General features: G+C 45.3%; 1 long non-coding RNA gene across 1 annotated transcript; it reads left to right on the plus strand.

Annotated features, from left to right (window-relative positions):
* The first annotated feature begins 1946 nt into the window (after window positions 1-1946).
* LOC120386487 lies at window positions 1947-19748 on the plus strand. The gene is made up of 4 exons (XR_005589741.1): window positions 1947-2083; window positions 5234-7080; window positions 8214-8397; window positions 19592-19748. It is a non-coding gene; the product is annotated as an uncharacterized LOC120386487 (long non-coding RNA).
* Window positions 19749-24030: the final 4282 nt, after the last annotated feature.

Raw genomic sequence — 24030 nt, forward strand, 5'->3', positions numbered from 1 at the left:
GCGGGAAGAGGCGGGGCAGGAGCGGGAGTGGGCTGCATGTCCCTCCAGCTCCTAGGGGGAGGGAAGCCAGGGGGGCTCCATTCACTGCCCCTGCCACAAGCTCCTGCTCTGCAGCTCCCATTGCCCAGGAACCTCAGCCAATGGGAGCTGCAGAGGCGATGCCTGTGGGCGTGGGCAGCGCACAGAGCTCCCTGGCCCCTCTGCCCAGGAGCTGCAGGGACTTGCTGGACACTTTCAGGGAGCACCCCACCCCCAGTAAGCACCACCCTGCACCCCAACCCCCTCCCACACCCAAACTGGCCCAGCAGCGGTCGATGCGGATGGCCCAGGAGCTGCCTGATCTGCTCGGGCAGCCCCGGAGCCAACCACACCAACTGCTGCATAAATCACGGAGGTCATGGAAAGTCACGCAATCTGTGACCTCCATGACAGACACGCAGCCTTACTTATGTGCAAATTGTAGAGGAGGAAAGGCACTGGTTTGATGTTCATGTGAGTAGAGGAGGGGGCGTGGAAGTAGGACACAGAAAATTAGTTAAACAATTTTCTAGTCTTTTGGGGCATTTTCAAGATTAGTTAATAGTTGGGATGCTGTGACACAAAAGGTGGCAAATACAAATTGCAAATGGAAAAGGGGAACAGTTTGGGAAGGGAGTAACTCCTTTAGACAGAGGGTAGTTAGCATATTATTTTATTTATGCCTTCCTACTAGATAAATCACCATAGTTCTGCCTGAATGTCCAGGGCTATGAGCCTGGAGAATTGTTTTTTGAGGAAATATTTGTTTCCCCAGTGCTTTCCTGCAATGCGATGATAATAATGACTGATATTTATATAGAAGCTTTCATCTGAAGATCCTAAAGTGCTCTACTAATTGATTTAAAAGCTATATATAAAGAATCACTTCATCCACCTCTTGGGTGGAAGGTGGCAGGTATTTAACAGTGCACAACAACACCGCACAACAGAAAATCAATGTTGTATCCAGCTGAAACTACAGGGGGATTTTTAAAGGATTGACACATAGCTCATTTTTATGTCAATACCCAGCATGGCTGTGAGCTGGGAAAGCATTTCCTAGCTGTGCTATTGCTGGAGCCCATCCTGGGAACAAACTGATTAGGGTCTTGCCTTGTTTTGGGATTGACCAAGTTCTTTTCTGTGTGCATTGCAAACGATAGAGAACAACATAGCAGCAAATCTGTTCCGTGTCCAACTCCTGAATAAGGTCACATAGCTGAACTGTTCTCCAAGTGTCTTTTCTAATCTTAGCATGAACTCACAGTGACTTCTCTTTTGGTGGCTTGTTTGTTTGTAATTTAGCCTTGTTTAAACTGTACTATGTGTAGGAAATTGACTTCAGAGCAATAAAGTTGAAGCCTCTGAAAAGAATACTTGTGTAGGGAAGAGACCTGAAAAAACAATACGTTTCCTGTGTACTAGACTAACCACCCTGCATCTATATGACCAAGGCCTAGGCTGTGTCTACACTGCCACTTTCAGCGCTAAAACTTTAGTAGTTTGGGGTGTGGAAAAAACACACCCGAGCAACAGAAGTTTTAGTGCTGAAAAGTGCCAGTCTAGACAGTGCTTTATTGCCGGGAGCCATGCTCCCAGCAATAAAGCTACCACCCCTTGTTCAGGGTGGGTTTTTTATTGCCAGGAAAACTCTCCCCCGGCAATAAAGCGTGTCGACACTGCCGATGTCACAGCACTGCTGCAGCTGCGCTGTAACATGGGCAATGTAGACATTCCTATTCATTGCTACTAAGGGTAATGACAGAATTAGAAGTAGTAATAGGGATGGAGGGAGACCAGACTATTTCTCTGGAACTGTGTATGGATAAAGGAATAGAATGACCAACAAATTTCCAAAGCACCAAATATTAAAATTCAGCAGGAAGATAACCTAATAAAGGAATATGATTTCTGTTCCCCCAGATGATGGCATATCAAATACAGAGAGAGCCTGGATCCAAATCTGAACATTCTGACTCAATCCCTTACAAAGATAGATCAGAGTTATGATGCTTGAATCCAGCTCTGAATGCTGACTCAGAACTTCCCCAAAATTCTGAAAGAGGTTTGCATCCAATGTTCTGGATTACCTGGACCATCTAATATTCTGTGAAATAATGGAATCCTCTGATATGAATGGAGGTTGTTCTGGTAATTAGCTCAGATGGAGATAGTTGACCAAGGGGATCATTTTAAATGGTTGACAACTCCCCCAAAACAAATTCTAAAGGGTGCACACACTTCCTTTCTGTCAACATGATCTTTTTACTAAATAGTTGGATGTCAGAGATGCCTGGGACAGGACTGGTCCAGAAGTAAATGCCCAGTGATGCCAGGTTCCAGAGTAAAAAACTGGGTACAACCTGGATGCCATCTGTACAGCAAGCAGTTCTTCACCTGCATGCCCCAGTTTGAAATCCCAGTTTGGGCAGACAGCATTCCAGTGCTAAAACTGAAGTCTGATTAAAATGGTCCAGATTCTTTGCTGCAAGATTCTCCTTCCAGAAGATTCCTATAGCCAGGAGTCATCAGCTATGCTTATTATTCCGCACAAGCTCTAGGATAGTGTCCCTAGCATAACTGAGAGACACTCAGAGCCCTGAGGCACCAAGTGGAATTAAGGGCCAAGCAAACCCAAAAGTCAGGCTGAGTCTGGGAAAAAAAACAAGAACTGATTCAAACAAACAATCTTTCCACTGTAACTTAAGTCATAAGCAAAGGGTGAGCATGGCTGCAGGTCAGAACCAGCAGACAGGATTGTATTTATAAAGTAGAATCTCTGTCTTCCCTCCTGCATAATTAGTACGTACATTCCTGTCCTCCCCAGAATGCCTATGTTCCTCCCAAGACTCTGTTGCTTTTTCCTAAAACACGTTTCCTAACAATTTCTCTCACCATCATTCCCTGAAACAAGACACAAAGATCTCTCCAAAGAGACTAGAATGCTAACAACTGGCACCCGTGACCCAGCAACTCCCTCTTACCTTTCAAAGGGTTATGGTGCTTTTTATCAATATCAGCAAAGGGATTTCACTGCATGTGGGGGCAGCGGAAACTAGTGGTCACGTACTCATGTTTAACTTCACCTCTGCTTTCTATGATAAGGTGCCATTGCCCTTTTCACCTGAAAAAAAAATAAAGTACTGTGCTGCAATGTGGAATGTGCCACTGAAATGGATTTTGATAGCAGATATGCTGGCAGGATCCACGCCTTCTAATGCAGATATGAAAAGAATCCCTCACACAGTATTTCTGATCACAGTAATCCCATATGATTAAAAAGAGATGGTGGGCAGGCAGCAAATGAGCAATGGAAAAAATCAGAGATATGACAGCTATAAAATAACATGGGGAGGAGAAAAGTATTAGATTAGTCAAAGTGTAACTAACACTAACTAGCTTCTTTCCTGCCCCTCTTTGGTTCACAAACCAATCTAGGGGACTTCTGTGGGGCAGTTGTGGTGTGAAAAGATTCCCTTTAGCTGTGTTTTAAACTGTCCCCTTTACAACATGGCTTCTTGTTGATATTGTGGATTTTTTTTATACAATACAGTTGAATGAGTCTCTTTCTAATTCTGCTTTATTCAGATGTGAGAAGTATTTGTGTCAGATTTAGAGATGGGCCCAATTTGGGGCAGGGCCAAAATTGCGTTTATGATGGTGGTTTAAAAATCTGAACCCAGATCAGAATTTTCCAGATAGCCCTTATCTTTATAATGGACCACAGTAAAGCCCGAGATTCAATCACTCTTGGGTTGGGGGAAGCCCTGTATATTAGAAACCTGACATACCGGGTAGTTGGCTTTATTCCATCTACTTGGTCTCCTGCCAGAGTAGCCAGCATGTTGGAGATCAGAAGAGGAGTGGCTGAAGCTCCTTGGAAACCGTTACTGTTGGCATAAAATGTAGGCTGTTCTAAAGCATGCCAAGGACCAAACCAACTCCCAGCCAGCCCCTGGATTGGGAAGTGAAAAGTGACTTCAAGCCATCTTCCCCTCTTCCACAGGCCCTGCAGATTAGCCAGGTGTAAGAAGCCTACCCACAGTCTTCATGGTGGGTAGTGGGCCCCAATTTGTGCCAATCTAGCTTCTGAGGGGTCCTTCTGTACACTGCATTGGCTTGTCTCTATCTAGAAAAACACTTCTGTTTAACTAGAGTGAGAGGTTCCATGGGATAGCAGTCTAAGCACATGATTGGAGCCAGAAACTAGTTGTAATTGCATTTCTCACATTGACTCGCTGTGTGACCTTGGTTTGGTCACAAGTTAATTTCTATTTCAGTTTCCCCATCAATAAAATGGGGCTAATATTACAGTCCACAGGGGTTCTATGACAATTAATTAGCTCATGTTTGTAAAGTGCTGTGAAAATGAGGAATGCTAGTAATTATTTATCTGCTGCAGCATTGTACATGTTTAGCACTCAGGATAAAGTTCTTTTCTTCTGTACTTAACCCAAATATTTAGAGAGTAACAGTTTTCAGCTGGCTAACGCCGTAAGGAAAATATTTTACAAGCTGATGTTTTCAGCAATGTGGCCACCAGCAGAGGGCTCTCAAATACCCATTTTAATTAACTGCAATTTCACATTCAGTTGAGCAGAGTTTAGAAAGCTGCTTTCAGTAATATGGGTGCTGGCTTCTTTTTAACATCCTCCATGAGTGAGAAAGACCAAAACGTTCAAGTCCTGGGGTTATCCTGTATACTACTGACCTTTCTGGAGATGGTTAGTAGCCAATATAAATTGTGAGTTTGATTCCTCAGCCCTCACCTGCTCTTCAGTTCTATGGCGTAGTGCTAAGCATATGGCTGCATATATTTGTTGAGCAGTAATTTGAAATGAAGGGTCAAACCTATCTACATAACTATTAGACAAAAGGGTCTGGGGATTTCCTCCTGTGCTCTCCAGTCCCATTCTCAATCCAGCTCAGCAGTGCACCAGAATCCCTGGCTGTGTTATTTCTTCCTCTAAAAGGGTGTCAGTCATCTGCTGCAGGCACCCCAAGCTCTTAAATGTGGCCCAAATCCTGTGATGCTGCAAAGGAGATTAGAGGTAGCCCGCAATCCCAGCAGTTTTTCTGACATTTTCTCATTGCTTAGTTCAAAGGGGAAGCTCTTGTTTGATCTCTAGTCTAGACCTCTGCTGGCAAGATTGTCAATGGGCATATGGCATGGAACTGCTCAAAGGAGAATGCCGACTTTCACTGTTACTTGCAGGGCTTTGGAGCGGAGCTGGAACGCGGAGCAGTGGAGCTGCAGGTTTTTGCCTGGAGCTGGAGCGGAGCCGGAACACAGCTCCAAAGCCCTGGTTACTTGATATTACTGCGATTAGATCATAGTATAACAGATTGGATGTCAGTATACAGTGTGGTGGTCTAACAAGATAAACTGCAGGACCCACTGAATTCTGAAGATCCTCCACATCCCATGGCAACCATTTGGACCATGGTATATGGCAACCATGGAATTTTGAGCTAGCCTGAGAACCATTCTGGGGAGCTTCTGTGTTACTTCTGTGAAGAGGAACTGTCAGCTCAAGCAGAGACTCCAGAGCTGTGGGGGATCTTTACATCTAACCTACAGGCATTTCTAAGGCACTACACCAGCACCAGTTCTATTTTAACTCCATCCCACATACTGAACATGTATTAGACTTGGATTTGGGTGGGAGGATTACGTTTAATATCAACTGTCTCCAACATGACAACACTGCCTCCTCAATCACCATGCTGAACTGAGTACCCTCTGCATGACATCTGAGCTACCATGACACTGCAGCAGCATCTAACCAGGTTGCAGTTGCAACATCAGACGCCTTATCCATAATCAAATCATGGACTATGTTAACCTCATTAGCCCCTGATCTTCCACTGAACAGCATGAAATGGAGAGCAGAGTCTTTATCAGCTGACACCCAGAACTGTCGAGTAGACACTTCAGCTGGGACCAAAGGAATCAGTAAAAAAACATCTTGGGCCTCTTCAACTCCCAAAGGACAATGTGTTCCTACTCCTACCTACAACTGGAACTGACAGAGTCAAACTGCAGTAACTAGTCCCCCTTGAACCTTTATATCTCCAAGCCACAGCAGTGGCCCTCAACCCTCTCAGATACAGTAAGGTGTCCAGTAAAAGGTCACAGTACTACAAATGGGTTCTCAGGTGTAGACCTCCATGGCAGATTGCATGGACCTGCAGGAAGATGCAACATTTTGCAGACTCCTCTCAATCACTTAGATTAAAAAACCTCCCCAGAGTCATCCACTCTTAACTGTTCAACTCTCATGAATCTCTCAAACTCCATGGAGTTTACGTCCAAAACTGCAGGAGCCCTGACTCTTAATTTTCTGGCTATTACCACTAGACCATACCTTCTCTGTTACGTTAGGAGACGTGGAAGAAACACTGAGCGTGATAGCTTTTTTAAAAGCAATTCTTATGTGAGGGATGTTCGCTAATCCCAGTGAGGTTTTCCTTCAGTTTCTTAAGGCTAATATTGCTGGCTCCACAGTAACACGTGGAATTGAACAGACAGACTGAATTCTGAAAACAAACAGTAGTAACCTAAGCTTGACATTGTAAATGATGCTTATTGAACCCATGTCCTGATGAAAAGGCTAGGGGCTGGCAACATGGTACAAGGAAGACAAAATAGAAGCTTAATTAACTTAACAGGAAAGCAAAAAGCTTTTAGATAAAAGGGAGAGGGCCAATTCTCAGCCAAAAGTTTAGAGGCTTCTCAGAACCTTCCAAGGCCAAACGTGTGTAATGCTGACTTCCTTCCATCTCTCTTAGTGACAGAAATAACTTCAACAGAGCGAATTCCATCAACGTACCTTTTACCCAAAGCCGATTCTTCAAATGAAAGCCACACATGTTGCTAAATTGAAAGGTAAATGAGGAACAGGAAAGGAAACTCCATTTGTGAAAGTGTGACTCTCCCCACGCTTATGCCCCAGCACATGAGAACGGCTGCCAGCTTGTAAGGACATGAGCTAACCAGGGGGAAATGAGACCCAGGAGAATGAGCCTATAGCCAACAAGCAGCATGGAAAGGGGAAAAGGGTGAGATTGGCCTCTCTGTGGTCCTGGGCTGGGACATGGCATCTTATATCATTGGTGTTGTCGCTAATTTCTTGTCATTGTTCCAGATTGTGGTCTCAACTACAGAGGTGTAAATTTAGAGTTATTTAATATGTATGCCATGCAGCTGAGACTGGAATCTGGCCAGTTAGAGCAGTAAGCTAAAATCAGTTACAGTCACCACCCAAGAGCCGGCATGTTATCTGAAGGAACTATACATGGGGCCCTGGGCTGATAAAACCATGAGAGACTCATATTGCCCAGAGGATAAAGCATTCAGACACCAGCTGTATCTATGTGACCTCCAGGACCTCAGCTTTCATTTAAAGAGAAAAGTTTCTAGCCCTCAGGGTTCCAAAGACAACCTTCCAAACATGACCCAAGTGTAACTAATGCAGTGTTGTCTGCCTGAGTCAGTCGACAACCTGAAACAAATCGACTGGGAGGAGTGAATTCCCCAACCCAGAAATCTCACCAGGGTGCTAACTCTAAAAGCTGATGACGACACTTTCAAATGCCAGCATTAATTGCTTCATTTTTGGAAGGAGGCCTATGGGGACAGGAACTGGAACTAGCTGCAGAGGGAAAAAAAGAGGAGACACAAAAAGATGAAGGGAAATAGAAGCACAGAAAAGAGAATGGGGACAGAGAGAAACACAAGCCAGAGATCCTCCTCTTTAGGCCCAGGGCTATTTTCGAATGATACTTAAGGTGCCAGTAAGGTTCTGAATAAATGATTAAGGATGATAATAACTAAAGGTTTAGTTGCTAACTAGATTCTACCCTTGATCTTTGTGCAGACTTCCCATTGCCATCAGTGGGAATTCTGCTGTGGGTCCAGAGGGGAATATAGCCCTAAATTTATAGCCTGCAGCTGAGATCATCATTAAAGATGGAATTTGGTCTTCTCCACAGAATGAGTTTGACATCCCTGATATGGCTGAATAGAATGGGTTTTGTTCTTTATATACAAATCACACACACACACACACACACACGCACGCTGCTTCCTGAGACATATAACTTTGTTTTCCTTTGGTTATTTATGGTTGTAGCCACCAGCTGGCCTGTCTCAATGCTGAAATGCTCTGCATATTATTCCATTATCCCATTAGGTTGAACATGTCCTTCCTCCCTCCCTCAAGAGCTGTTAAGACATCAATCGTACTGGAAAGAGACAGCCCTAGTCACAGGCAAAGAAAGCCCAGCATCCAACAGGCACTGCCACCCCTTCCCCTTGGGGAAGATCCTCTGCCTATAGACAACCAGCTGGGTGATCTTGTATCTCAAGGTGCACAGGTGACTTCTCACACTATGCAATGTCTTGTGCTCGTGCCTTAAGAGGCGATACTCTGGTCATTCGATGCCAAGCTGTCTGACTAAGTAGGTCACATTTATGTTATTTCTCATGTATGTATAAAATCTTATGAATAATACTAGTTGGCTCGAAGCCTATGGAAGAACATTTCCTGCTGCTCTATCTTTTCAGATGGCCATTTGCTAACACTGCATTATTTCAAGGTCTCGCCCTATCCCTCCCATCAGGATTGGAAACTATATTCCAGAACTGCCGCCTCAATTGCACAGAATCTTGGAAAATGACCCTGACTCAGGGCAATGACTTTTAAATTGGGGTAATGGTCACCTTTATTTTCCCTGTGAAACCACACTGTCCCCCTGGGTGGTGTGAGAGAGAACATTCCTGGCTGGCTTCCCTGACCCTGAAGCTGGGCTTGACAGATCATTCCTTGTTTGTGGAATTCTCTTTGCCCCTGCACCAAATGACAATGATGCAGCTGGTGTCAGAAGAGGAGATCATTCAGACAAAGCCACTTAAACTCATAAGTGGGTCTGTCCACTTCGCCACACTTTCCTATCCTGCCTTCCACATTAGGGAACTGACAGTTGACCATGTCTCCACCCACAAACACATTGACATTAAATTAAACTCTTCCTGGCCCCAGCATAATGAGAACTAGCAGCATCAGCTCAGCTCCAGCCACTGAGTAACATAAATCATCTTCCTCATGCTCCCATGAAGCCAGCCTGGGCTCAGAGGCAGGGGTGGAGGGGAGCCTTCTTCTGACATAATTAGACAGTCATTGAAGGACAAAAACAACCCCTCTACACACAAGCCCAGTTCTCCCACCTCACCCCAACACATCACTTCACTGGCAGAGCACCAGCTGATGCTCAGAGCCAGAGGGTGGGGGTGGAGAAGCAGACACATGCACACACACAGCTTCTGCCAGGAGGACCAAGAGGCTGGAATGTCCCAAGAGGACAGAGCTGCTGGTCTCTGCTGCTGGACTCACTCCAGATGGAATTTTTCATGGCCCTGACAGGCAAGGGATCACATGGTTCCCCCAGAGAGTGGGATGTGATGGGTAAAAGTTAACAAACGTGCATCTAACGGGTGAGCATGGGAAGTTAATGAATTAGCAGAAACCAGTGGCAAGGGAAACAGTTTACTATTGGCAGCTCCCAGTGCAGGGATAGTAGTGGAGAGAGAGGCTAATGGATTATCATTTACAGATGATCCTGTAGCTGGCTGTGTCTGGGAATCCAGCTTTGGGACAGCCAACATGTTTTACACTGAATAGCCGCTGCCCACAAGCAACAATTCCTAAGACAGCAAATCAGCAACGTTGGTGGTGGTGGTGTTCGGGGATGCCAGAATGCATCTCGCAGTGCTCTGCAGCTCAGCTCATACCCAGCCTCAGTTCTTATACACGGTACTATTTTTCCTCTCCATCACTGTTCGGCTCGCTTCATTACTGTACATCCAGATACAGGCCTTGGGAAAAAAATTATAACGATTATAATCCAGCCATCCTATTTGCAGTGTTCATTCACCCCCTTCATGTTTTGATGTAGGCCCACATTTTCTAGTCTTCTGTAGAATATTTTTCATAACAAAGGGCTGGTCAATACTAGAAAATTACATCATGTTGATCATGAGGAACTTTGGCAACTAAAATAAGGTGAAATATGATTTAGTCCTCAGTTTAGACAGAAACTCATATTTAACATCATGTCAGCTGGTCATGGTTAACCCTATTGTCTTAGTCTATTCTGAGTGTTTAACATGTTATCAGAGTTCCTCAAGACTGCTTTCTAACACAATTGAATTTTCCAGTATAAACAAGCCCTCTATGGTAGTACAGTAATCTCAAAAAACTATACAGAATAGTTTTATTTGCATGATACTTCAGTTTTGAATTAGAAATGTTGTGCCCTACTGAGGCTTGAAGCAAAAAAGTCTTAGATCATTGAAAGGGGTGAATTCCTGACTAAGGGTATAAAAAGCACATTTCTACCCCTGATGAATCACAAGATATCAGACTTTGAATTAGTGGACCAAGACTGAAAGACCCATCCTGCACCGCAGCGCTGTGCAATGCTTTAGATAAGGGAGAGAAGTAGAGATGGGGGTAGAAATTCACTGCTGGGAGAGAAAGAAAGAACCCTTTAATTCATTTTAAAATAGCATCTGTTTGAATCTGGTCAGAGAGTTTTGGAATGCTAGAATAAATTCCAGGGGAGATGGAATAGAGGTCAGTGCCTAGGGGAGGAAATCAAAGGTGCCTGTAAATGTTGTGTATCACGTGGCAGTGTAATTCATCACAACTGTCAGCACCATGTACATGAATATAGTGTTGCACACAGTTTACTGATTGCATCAAACACATTGACTATTTATGTAGTATTCAGCCTTGGGGGTGAGGGACATTTTTTTTTTAAATCCAATGATAAATATACCCACATGGCCTTTCTACAGGATCTCTCCATTTGTCAAAGCTGCAGCTCATACATCCTCAGGATGTCAGAGCCACTCAGTGTTAGGTTTCTGACGCATTAGAAGCCCATGAAATCCTCCTGGCAGAGCAATTCAGGGGAGCGGTCAGTGATGGATGTACAAGTTCTTTAAAGGTGGGATTTTCAAAAGTGCTCACTGTTGGCCTAACTCTGCTCCCATTGAAATCAACGCATGTTTTACTATGGACGTCAGTGGGACTCGAGTTAGGCCAAGGATGAGCCCTTTTGATAACCCTACCCTACGTCCCTTCATTGGCTCCCTTTCTTCTAGTGCATCAAACACAAACTTCTTGTCCAGACTTTCAGTGCCGTCCACAGTTTAGCCCTGCCCTATCTTCCCATCCCACCACAAGGCTAACGCCTGCCTTTGCTCTGCCAGCTTCAAATCACTTCTTTGGCTGCTCCCACATTCCCAGTCAAAATCCACAAAGCCTCCACCTTATCTTCCCCCAAGTCCCTCCTCAGAGCTCACACCTTCCGTAATGCATACAGCGAATTACTGCTTCTGACTGGGTATGAACTGTACCCATCCCAGCACTTGTTACTTGTACTCCTGCATCCCTCCTGCTGCTTGTCTATCTCAGCGACCGTGTCTGGTCTCTATACTGTAAGCTCTTTTACTGTGTGTTTATGCCACACCTGGCACTATGGGAACCGAGACTGTTGAGGCCTTGAGGTACTACCACAATATAAGTGGTTAATACATTTCCTTCCCTTCTTACACACACAGCTTGGATTAACCAGTAAAGACTTCCTCTCTTTATTAGTTCAGCAACAATCGGCCACATGAAAGAACCCAGGGCATTTTTCTCAGACCCATTTACAGGACTGGAATCTGGCGTTTTCTATTTATGTATCGGACTGTCCTGCAGTGACACCTTATTGTCCAGTCCATGACAAAAGATGGGGAAAGGCCCTGAAAACCATCCAGTGCCAGACCTATTAGGGATTTACCCTATTTAATAATCAGCCCTTTGGGTCTCTTGAGCCTCCAGGTAAAAATAGCACAACCTGTGCATGTTGTGACATGTTAGCAACTGTACTGAGGTGAAGAAAATGGCACCTTTATGAGCTGCAAGGTAAGTGAGCAGAGTCACAGCAGGTGTCAGGAAGCTGTGGCGAAGGCCCTTTTGATCTCAGACCTACTTAGACTGCAGAGGCCCAGCCTAAGTGAGAGAGATTTGAATGTGTTAAAGGAGAGATTGGAAACTTCTCACTGATCATGCCCCAGAGTCCTGCCTTGCCAGAGAAAGATCTGGAAAAACTGCCCACGACTGAGACCAGAATTAAGGGGGAAGCTCTCATTGAGGTAGCTGCATGTTTACCTTGCCACCTTCCTCTTTGGGAGAAAGGATGCACTGGCCTTCCAAAGACAATGGGGGAGAACAGCTCACCCCTTAGGATATTGTAAGTGCCACCGGGAGAGGCTGACCAGTTGAATTAGAGGGAACATTTTCTAAATTTTCAGTTAAACTCAGACAAGTGAGGCCACAATGACTGGCTAGGAATCTCAAAGGGCCCGATGTTCAGAGCAAAGTGGGGGCATTAGGTTTTCAAATGTGCCTATGTCAATGGGATTTGTGCTCCTAAATCACGTAGGGATTTTTGAAAATCCCCCGCAGGAAAAGCCAGGGCAGGTTCAGACAGCTCTTTTCCGCTGTTCCTGACAATGCACATCAAACAGGCACATCAAAGCAGTGGCAGACTCACTGCTGCAGATGGAAGGATGATTGGTAAGTATCCAAATGAGAGCACCTTCTAGCAAGTTAAGAGTCTGTTTCATGGCTCTGTTTACATAAGGAAAAGATTCCTGAAGATAACTTAAAATAAGAGTCAGGACCAGGGGAATGCAGCTTTGTGCAGACCAGTAGTTCTCCTCCTTCAGGACTCAGAGAGAAGCAGGCTGAGCCCAGGAGGGTCTGGGGTGGAGGGTTCCTGGTGGCAGGCGTTGGTCAGAGGGAATGTTCCACTAACACCACTCCTGACCTTTTGTGAAATCCTACAAGACATTTCTATCTGAAGGAGCCCTGCCAAAAGGACATAGAATTTGCCCTCGCTGAACAGATGCATAGTTCTCTAGTCTGGCATTCTGACTCCGGCACCACATGGTGTACTGGAGGCTTCAGAGAAAGGAGCTAACGGTGGTTTTAAACTGTTCAGAAATAAGGCATTAAACAGAGGAACAGAGTAACCTGCACAGGAGTGATGAGCTGATCTCCCTCTGTCTCAGGTCCCCCCCATGACCAACTTTTTTACCATAATTCATGTTCCTCTGAAAAAAGAAGCCTTGGGGGTTTTAAATACACAAACTCTACTTGGGCTGGATTTTGTGCACTAGTGTCTGTGTCTTAGTCTATACAAGTATGATCTGGGGCGTGTTTGTGTGTGGCCTATGGATTCTTCACAGGTTAAACCCAACTGGGTGTGTAAGAAGGAAAATGAATTAAACATTTATATTGTGGTAGCACCTAGAGGCCTCATGGGAGTAAGTCTCATTCTTGTCTCGTGTTCCTGATCATTCATGTTCAGGATCAAATTTTCAAACAAGGTTCCATTGATGCTGTCATGTGCTGACAGGACAGGCACAGCTGTGGTTTGAGCAGCTGGAATGGAAGGCAGAGATGACAACTGGCAAAAAATCCTGAAGGAGCAAGTGAGAATGATGCTGTGGAGAGGAGAGGGCATGGCGGTGGGCATGTAAAAAAGGAACTTGTAAGCAGCGACTGACAAGCTATAAAAAGTGTCAGAGGAGAAGCTCTTCAGGGTGGAATGCAAGAAAGATTGGGGGCAGAGGGGAAGGTGACAAGGAAGTGGAATGGACAGGAGAGCAGACCTGTGAATACAGAGAATGTGGGTGGGATGTTGGGGACTATCAGACCTTGTACATTAAAGAGTTAACAGGAACACAACTATCATTGCTGTGCTTAAAGCACAAGAGTGAGAATCAGGCACTCTGGGTTCTATGTCCATCTCTGCCACAACGGGGGGTAGTTCTCTCTCCTGGGAGCATCAGCAAGGCTTAGTTGCTATCTGTGAAACACACTGAGCTCTTTGGACGGAAGGCGCCATTCTAGTACAAAGCAAACGGTGGTGACCAAGTCAAACCTTGACATTTGACCTCAGCTGGGATGAATTAGGAAGCTCAAAGCACCAAGAGGAGCACCAAACAAGTAGAAACGTACCCAGACCAGCCTGACTCAAAGATGACATCCTCCATGTCTGTGCTCCCTGTTCTCATTCTCTCTGCTTTCCGTTCAGGTCCGTCTGTGACCCCATTTCTCTCCATTCAGGTCTTCTCTCTCCACTCTCCACTGGGAGTAGACTGGAACAGCATGGGAGGGGAAGTTGCAGGCTCCCTGATCCTGCCCTACATACGCATGCTCACTCACTGCAAACATGCTGCTGAATCTGCAGGTAAAACCATGCATCTTCCCACTCTGCTCCCACTATGATCCTTAAGAAAAGCAGCTGTGGAGTCAGCTCACATGTCCAGGTGTGCAGGCTCCAGCAGCACCCAGCTAGCTCAAGCTTCTCTCCTCTGCTCAGCCCAGCCTTGGGCAACTTCCACAGACACCCTCATCTCCCATAGCATGAAGCTTTCTGGGAAGTGGGAGAATGGGGAGAGGGAAGAGGACAAAAGGCGGCAAAACACAATGTAAAGAAGAAGAAAACAGAAAAAACAAGAGAGAAAAAGGACAGAAAAAAGAGTGACAGCACCCACTGTCAAGATCTGGTATAAGGGGACAACACACACCTCTCCACTAATTTATGCCAAAATTTAGTTCTCTATCCCCCTCTCTCCTTTATGCAGATCTGCCCAGCTCTCTACTTTCCCTACCATCCCCTCCCTGCCTTCACATTCAATTACCTTCAGGAACATTTGCTACAGGAAGATGCTCAGAATGTATCAAATTAACGCATTATGAAAATACAGTCAGGAAATGTCCATCTGATCCTTATTCAGTTAACGGGAGATGATAGAGTGTGGATGCCAAGCTAGAAGCAGGGGACACTGTTCTACCTAGACATACGCTTTCTGGGCCACGGTGTCATCTCATCTTCCAAACGCTGCTGCTGCCAATCTCCATCACCTCTTTCTGCTTTCACCCTTGTTAATACCCTCAGAGAGGGAATAGGGGGAGATAAGAGAAAGTGAAAGTACCCCTCCCTATTACTCTTAAAGAACATGCTTGTTCTTGGCTACTTTAAGTCTGTATTTGGTGGCCACGTGACAAGGCCAGCATAGACCAATGACATTTTTTTTCTCCAGGATAGCTACACATGGTCTGTGGCGTCTATTACATCACTTTCCTTTCCCAGATGTTTTCATAGTGACCCCTTCCTTTGCTGACACTTTTCTACTATCTGAGACCTTACTGGGATCCCAAGGAGAAAGGTCGAAAGTCACTATTATTAGAAGGGTGGATTAGTTACTGTGAATTAAGGGCTAGATTTTCAAAACTGACTAATGATTTTGAGTGCCCTACCTGAGAAATCTCAAAAGGGCCTGATTTCCAGAGGGTGTGTGGCTCTGGGCCCTCAAAAATCCAGGAACCTGAAACGAGTAGTCACTTTTGAAAATGTAGGCTTTAGCCCTTGTTTCTGTTCATGAACAGATCCTAAGCTCCAAGAACACAGTAGTTATTTGTAAATATTCCCCAGATCATTTGGAGGAACAATTTTCAGCTCACTAACTCCATTTGCTAATCTTTATTCATGTACTATTATTTCTGTTCCTTGATTAGATGACAAACTCTTTAAACTTGAGAACAACAAATTACTGCACTTTCTGCAATTAAGTTTTTGAAGAACAGCTTGTGCTAAAACTCAAGAAACATTGAGGATTTGTGAACATTTTCACCAGTCCCCACTGCTTTTCCCAGATATGTTTAAATAATGAACACTGATTCTAATTTAACTGTCTAAAACTGTGCCCATGTTGTGGCTGAAAGCACACTAGCATCAACGGTCTTTAGTAGGGAACTAACACTGTTTTCCTAACTGTTGTGCATTAAGTTATCATTCTGAGATCCATGCTGCAGTCTAACCCCACTGCCACACAGGTAGGATATAGCACAGTTTAGTAATGGAGTCTCTGGGGGAAAACCACCACAGCTGTCCATGCTGCACCGGGGAAGCTGAGCTGGAATGTGCTCACAGCAGCTGTGAGCAAACAGGATTGTTCAATGTGTCAGCTGTGGTGTGGACAGGCCTTTATAGAGATGGCGTCCCTGAGTTCAACAAGGGCTGAATGTGCTTCAGATAGCGAGCTGCACACCACCCAGCTCTCCACTTTGCTCATTTAAGCAGAGAACCTCTGAGATTCCACTTTGAGCAAGCGAGGAAAAGTAGCTGAGTGAGCCTGCTTAGATCTATTTTTATATTCCTTCTCCATCTGTTCCTCTCCACAGCTGGCAGAGCCTGGGACTGCAGTGTTAGATCTTCATAACAAAAGCTTCCTTATGACACATGGGGCACTCCTCTCTCACCATCCCGTTTGAGGCAATCTATTTTGGGAGACACAGATGGCATGCCCATCTTCTCACTGAGCACCAGAGAAGAACAAGCAAACGCTAGCCAGTGATAAATGCTCTGCCAAATACAACATTGGCGTCACATCAAGGATCTGAAAAACCCAAAAGCCTGGGGAGGGAGTTCATGGCTTGGGCTGACACACAGGTCCCAACAAGGGGAATGGGGTTCATGGGTGAGTCTGAGTTACTGGACAGTTTTCACTAGTATGAAGTCTTTGAGAGGCATAAAGACATAGCAGAGAGCTCCCTGCCATGGTATGTTCATAGCACAGAGCTGTATGTCCCAGCTCTATGTTGTTTGATTGTGTTGAGGCTATGTCCTGTGTTCATTTTCCTTGTGCAAATATCCAGGTGGGGAATGGGGTGGGGGGGGGGAAGTCAGGTTTGACCTGCTGGAAAGCCATTGCATCCCTAACTGCAGCACTGACCAAAAATCAGCAAAGAACTACATAAGGCAGCTTCTATCTACCTTAGGATGCGTAGAAGCAAGGGGAAGTCAAAGGCTGTGGATCTTGAAAGATGCACAGGAACCTGTTTCCTCATCTTGAAGGTGATGTCAGCAGCTGTGTCTATTCAGGAAGAAAAACAGGGACACACAGTTTAACACTGAGATATCTGACACACAGAGCACTGGACCAAATGGAAAAACAACAAATGCATTGCTAAACACCTAGGGATCTCCATTCTTAGACAGGCAGAACATGGCTGTACTGAGGGCAGAGTAGCACTTCTATCAGGGCCTGATTCATAAAAAGGCCTTAATGTAAATGAGATCCAGGCCCTCAACATTTAGCCTCACTGGTTCTGAGCTCTCTGCGTTTTACAGACCTGCAGGCCCAAAAGCCAGAGCAGCTTGACCCAGGGTTTGAAGGGAAGAGAAAGTTAATCTGACATTGCAAGGGTTCCATGCTGAATACACCATTTTCCAGAGTGAAAGGTGAATTGAAGATCCCCATGGGGGGAAATGAAACAGAAGGCGATATCAACATGCAGACATGGCATCTCACACTTGAGTGGTACAGTGAAATCTTACTGTGAGATTGTTTCTGATGATCATCAAGAAGGCCATGCAGCATTAATATCATGGGAGGTGCAATCATCCTGGGGATCTCTGATAACACAGGCTATGCTGTCTGGATCTCGTTTTGTGGAAAGTGCTAAGTTTTGACATTATTTTAAAACACAGGAATCAGTATGGAAAGGAAACTCCTTGGGGAGCAGGTGTTAAGAGACAGCAGCCAGCTGAAAACTGCCTTTTAGACAACTGCTGCCCACAGAGTTGGGGCAGATTTAAAGAACACAAGACCCTGGCTTTTGATTACACACACGTATGCTGCATTGGTTAGTTCTGCAGCTTGAAAGGTTTTAGTGCAAATGAGAGATATGACTATGTATTTCCTCTGGAAGGAAATCAAGATGTTGGGTCTGATGAATTCATAAAGACACAGCTGTAGGACAAGCAGCTGGCCTTAGATTTTGTTTATGGTGTTGAGTTATTAGTGATGGGAGAAGAGAATTTTTTTATGCAACCTTTAGCATGGTCTTCTGTTGGAAGTAAAGGAGGGTAGAAGGGTCTCTGGGAGGGGTTGATGTTCTCCCCCTCCCCCCTTCTGTTAATGTCTTCAGAAGGGATTTAGAGAAAGGCAGGGAATACCTACAGTATTGTGCCAATCCCAAATGATAAGCACCTTAGTAATGAAGGAGCCAAGAGTGTGTTGCTGCAAGATGTGAGCACCCCTCTGGCAGGCATGAAACACCCTCATCTCCCATCAAAATCAGTCTCTGATGCTGAGGGCACCTTACAGGAGATGCTCAGCACCTTTAGCACTAGGCCCCTAGGTATAAAGCTGGACATGAAGATCCCAGTTCAGCTCTGGGGTTACACTCTCATTATCATCACTGGAAAGGGAGGTCATTTGTGCTAGGGCTGAACTTGGGTGAGGAGTGGGCTGTATAGACATATGTGGATGCAGCCGAACATCTGAACTTACTTGTTAACATACCGGTGTCTGTAGTTTCACAGCCAATGCAGCATCGTTTGATTACCCATCACAATGAGGTCTTCAGCTTCCCAAAATACAGAGGAGTTTTCCAACATGTTCCAGGCTATTGTACTCAAAGAGGTGTGTGGGGGTTACTTGCCCACAGTAATGCTTGTTCTCCGAACATATTGCCCCCCAGAGCCTCACTGTAGGGTCTACCTAGATGCACCTTCTCTGGGTTGGGTGGCTAAGGAGCCCTGCTGATTTAACGTGAAAGCAGCACGTCTCTTCCCAAGGATCATCTGCTCTTGCTGCAGTGTCAAGAGAATAGCAATTGGTGGCAGTTCAGGAATGTGTCATTAGTTGTTGCTCCCCTTCCCGACACAAGGGAGAGTCAGTAAAAGGCACCGGATGTCTCACTTATAACTCCACACCCAGTCCTGCAGATGGTTAAAAAAGGAGTCTCTATAACAACAGTTTGGTTAGAACAGGTCAGTGGTGACCAATCTTATTTCACTAGAGGGCCACATAAACCTAAGCACAACCTTGTGTGGGCCAAACAGAGTCTACATATTTTAATAAGATTTAAAGTGACCTCTATTGATTTATATTTTAAGTTCAGCTTGTTTCATATGTATTTAGATAGACAACACTGTACATAGACAGTCTATTTACACACTTGTGTAAACTAAAGTGATGTAAACATGACAAAATGCTAATGACTCGTCCATTAGTATATTATGGTGAAGCCTTATGAAATGCTCAGGTGGGCCATATACAGCCCGCAGGCTGTAGGTTGGGCACTGCTGGAGTAGGTAGTGGCTCCGCCATTCAAACTGATCTGTGTGTCTGCATAGGGCTTGGTCAACATGACTTACTGTGTGTAGCATGGAACTTAACTGTGACCATTTTTGGACTCCATGAAAGTCTCCTGTCCACAGTGGCCGTGTACAATTTCCATAGGATGCTATGTGGCCAACTGGCAGCTTGTTTTACTTGTTTCTTACAAACGGATCTTTGGTTTGAGGCAATCCATTCAAGAATGAAGTGTTCACCCAAAAAATAAGACAGATGGTGCTTAGACAGTGCTGCTGTGTGGAGCACTTCTGTATGTAGCTAAAAAGTTGACCAGTTTCTCTTCCATTTCTTCTGTTGCAGTTTCCATTGACACAGCAAATCCACACTTCAGGAAAACACAAGATCAAATCTCCAATGGCAAGCATTTCTGTCTGGATTCATGTTTGTGGGCACACCCAAGTGACCCAGAGCATCATCCAAGTTTGCTCCTGATTCACAATGCTGGTTCAAACTTTTCAATTCTGCCAGAAACATCTACTGACTTTACAAATTGCTTATTCTGTGGATGGGACCAGAAATCTTTTCACTGGAACAGTGGTATTGGAGACAAATGTCTTCATGAGTTAGCTGCAATTGCCATATAACTCTCCTTCTTTGGCTTTAGTGGTACTGTAAGTACACACAACAGTCCACAAGGTCATTTATGGCTCAAAAGGGATAATACACAATTAGCATCAAGAAACTGCTCCACTATTTCATTATATGATTCCCAGCCCTCTTTATAAAGATCCATATGTATCAGAACCCCAGCCGCCATGTCTAGGACCAGACAGATTAGGCACACTCTTACTTATGCCAATATTTAACATAAGATGGGATGTGGCAGGAATTCATCCAAAAGCTAGCAAGTCTCAAAGCTACAATTCGTGCTGCTTGCTATGAGCCAAGTTTTCCAAATGACTGAGTGATTTAATATCACTGGTGTCCATTGTGCAGCAAGGGAAGGGCTGTTTGGAAGGAATGAAGGCAGGAAACAATAATGGTGGAGTTTTGTTTAATCCTCAGAGCTGCTGAGCACCTGCGACTTTCAATAATTTTGAGGACTGGACTCAGCCACAGGGGCTGGAGGGTCTCCTCCCCACCAGCTTTCAGACCACTGGGAAAACTATTGGTTTGTTCATTAGTTTTTGTTTCTGGCTCAGTTTTAAAGGCAGAATCAGCATAGAGCCTAAGCAACCTTCTCCATCCAGGATCAGAAGCAACAGACACATGCACGCACTAAATGCAGTGCCTCTGTCCTACAGAAGGCAGCTTCAGCACCTACCACAGCTCAGTCCTTTAACATGCCTCTGAAATAGGCATTTAAAGCTAAACAGAATACATTGCTAAGCAGAACATTCTGCCAAGTCCTGCCACCAGGACTACATGTTATAGGGCACTTGCCAATTCCCTAGTCAGTTTTATTTATTATAGTCTAGGAAAGGTCACGACAAATCTCAAAAGATAAAAATCTGTCTCTCTCAGGATGCCTTCCTTATTTTCATTGGCTCAGGCCTCTGTGTTCCACACTAACAATAACAGGACACGGGTTCAAGAGGCACCATCGGCGCAGCTCACACTTACATGGTCTGGGTTTGTTTTTCATTCCTTGTATAGCTGATCCTTACTGCTCAATTCTCGGTTCATTAGATTTCTCTTGGATAAGATTACGGTAAGTATAAGAGCCTGACGCCACCCCAGAACCCAAACACAGATACATTAGACATTTGCAGCTCAGGAAGTGCCAGTTCCCTTCCAAAGGATGCAGCTGCAAGTCCTTAGTCCAGATGTAAACTCACCAGAATCTCGGAGTACCTGTCTGGGGCATCCTCAGCTCTCACAGGGACATTTTGTGCTGCACTTCCCATGTCCATACTTTTCTGAAGTTGTAGGATGATTTTAGTGTCTCTATCTCTCACCCTCCTGTCCCTCAGAACCATCCTAGCTGATACCAACCGCTCCATTTGGCTGAGAACACCTTCTCTTGTAAGGTGCAAGATACCCAAAATCTTCATAACGCTCTCCTGGATTCTGAGCAGAAGCTTCCTGTCTCCCTGCAGGATATTACCAGTGACAGTTCCTACCATGTAGGATCAAGGTGCCGACTTGGCTGGCACTGCAGCCCTCTGATCCCATCCTCCTCCCGTTGTAGATTTTAAACTCAGTCTGTCATGGCTTTAAAGGGAAGAGCTGCTTCCCTGTAGCACCAAAGTGCTGAGCTTGCTCCCTGTACAGGCTTGTGAGGCTTTGCCCTCAGCTGCATATTTAACCTGGGATTTTCAAAGAAGCATAAGGGAGCTAGGCATGAAGGTCAATAGGAGCAGGACATGCCTAACTCCCATAAGCTCTCCTTTGAAAATCCCACCCCCTATTTTATGAGGAGAGAACGTGAATCTCAGATATTTTAAGTGCCCATCATTGCACACACATTGTCCTCAGGGGAGGCAAACAAGGGACTGGGGAAAATCCAGTCCTCTAACTACACATTTCAGGTATGTCTACACCCCAAATTAAGGTGTAATTGAGGATGCTTTCATCTCGCTAGCGTAACAATAGCAGAGAAGACACAGTGACATGGCCTGTGACCCAGGTTTAATCCTCACTCCAGAGCAGGGACTTGAACTCAGAGCTTCCCCGCTCCCCAGTGAGAAGGCTACAGGCTAGTCTGGGGTGCATTGCTCTCAATCTCTCCTGTTGAAACTGTTCCGCTTTGTATAAATACTTAACTGTTCAGTAGGCCAGAGCGAGTGAGCATGACTATAGCCTGGTGATTAAAGCACTTACCTGAGAGGTAGGAGATGTGGATTCAAATCTCTCCTCTGAACCAGGCAGAGAGAGAGCAGCCCACCCCAGAACAACCAGTCACCTGGGGGTTAGGATGCTCACCTGGGAGGAGGGACAATTGGGTTCAAGTCCCTGCTCCAGAGTGGGGATTCAAACCTCTGTCCTCCAAAGTGGGGAGGGGAGAATGGACACACACACACACACTCTATTTGCTGGCCTGGAAAAAGTTTTCTCCAACCAAAACTAATTGGGTCAAATTAATGAATAGTTTCAGGTAGATTGAAACAGCATTTTTCAGTGATTAAGCTACGTGAGTGAAAAATTTCACCCACTTGTCATGCTGAACCCCGTCAACTGCCACAGACTTCAGTCTGAAATCAGGGGGAGCTGAGGGGGCTCTGGACTTAGAATCATAGAATCTCAGGGTTGGAAGGGACCTCAGGAGGTCATCTAGTCCAACCCCCTGCTCAAAGCAGGACCAAACCCAGCTAAATCATCCCAGCCAGGGCTTTGTCAAGCCTGACCTTAAAAACCTCTAAGGAAGGAGATTCCACCACCTCCCTAGGTAACCCATTCCAGTTCTTCACCACCCTACTAATGAAAAAGTTTTTCCTAATGTCCAACCTAAACCTCCCCCTCTGCAACTTGAGACCATTACTCCTTGTTCTGTCATCTTCTACCACTGAGAAGAGTCTAGATCCATCCTCTTTGGAACCCCCTTTCAGGTAGTTGAAAGCAGCTATCAAATCCCCCCTCATTCTTCTCTTCTGCAGGCTAAACAATCCCAGTTCCCTCAGCCTCTCCTCATAAGTCATGTGCTCCAGCCCCCTAATCATTTTTGTTGCCCTCCGCTGGACTGTCTCCAATTTATCCACATCTTTCTTGTAGTGTGGGGCCCAAAACTGGACACAGTACTCCAGATGAGGCCTCACCAATGCTGAATAGAGGGGAATGATCACATCCCTCCATCTGCTGGAAATGCCCCTACTTATACAACCCAAAATGCCATTAGCCTTCTTGGCAACAAGGGCACACTGTTGACTCATATTCAGCTTTTCGTCCACCGTAACCCCTAGGTCCTTTTCTGCAGAACTGCTGCCCAGCCATTTGGTCCCTAGTCTGTAGCAGTGCATGGGATTCTTCCGTCCTAAGTGCAGGACTCTGCACTTGTCCTTGTTGAACCGCATCATATTTCTTTTGGCCCAATCCTCTAATTTGTCTAGGTCCCTCTGTATCCTATCCCTACCCTCCAGCGTATCAACCCTCCCAGTTTAGTGTCATCTGCAAACTTGCTAAGGGTGCAGTCCACACCATCCTCCAGATCGTTAATGAAGATATTGAACAAAACCGGCCCCAGCACCGACCCTTGGGGCACTCCACTTGATACCAGCTGCCAACTAGACATGGAACCATTGATCACTACCCGTTGAGCCCGACCATCTAGCCAGTTTTCTATCCACCTTACCGTCCATTCATCCAGCCCATACTTCTTTAACTTGCTGGCAAGAATACTGTGGGAGACCGTATCAAAAGCTTTGCTAAAGTCCAGAAATAGCACATCCACTGCTTTCCCCTCATCCACAGAGCCGGTTATCTCATCATAGAAGGCAATTAGGTTAGTCAGGCATGATTTGCCCTTGGTGAATCCATGCTGACTGTTCCTGATCACTTTCCCCTCTTTTAAGTGGTTCAGAATTGATTCCTTGAGGACCTGTTCCATGACTTTTATGGGTTCAGTCCCTAAGAGAACCACCAATGGGCTCCTAGACCAGGGAAGACCAGGTAGGGATATTGCATTAGTGATAGCTTTAGGATGCTGGCTGTTGGCTAATATCAGCCCCACCACCTTGGGCACATAGACGTTGGAGATGGAAAAAACACTCAAGATCATCTTGCCTCCCCATTTGAAGGGCAGGTAGTCGTCTCTCACAAAGCATGTAACATATTAAACTGTTACGGGGGTAGATCTCAGCCCG

Source organism: Mauremys reevesii, linkage group 18, assembly GCF_016161935.1.
Source record: "Mauremys reevesii isolate NIE-2019 linkage group 18, ASM1616193v1, whole genome shotgun sequence".
NCBI lineage: Eukaryota > Metazoa > Chordata > Testudines > Geoemydidae > Mauremys > Mauremys reevesii.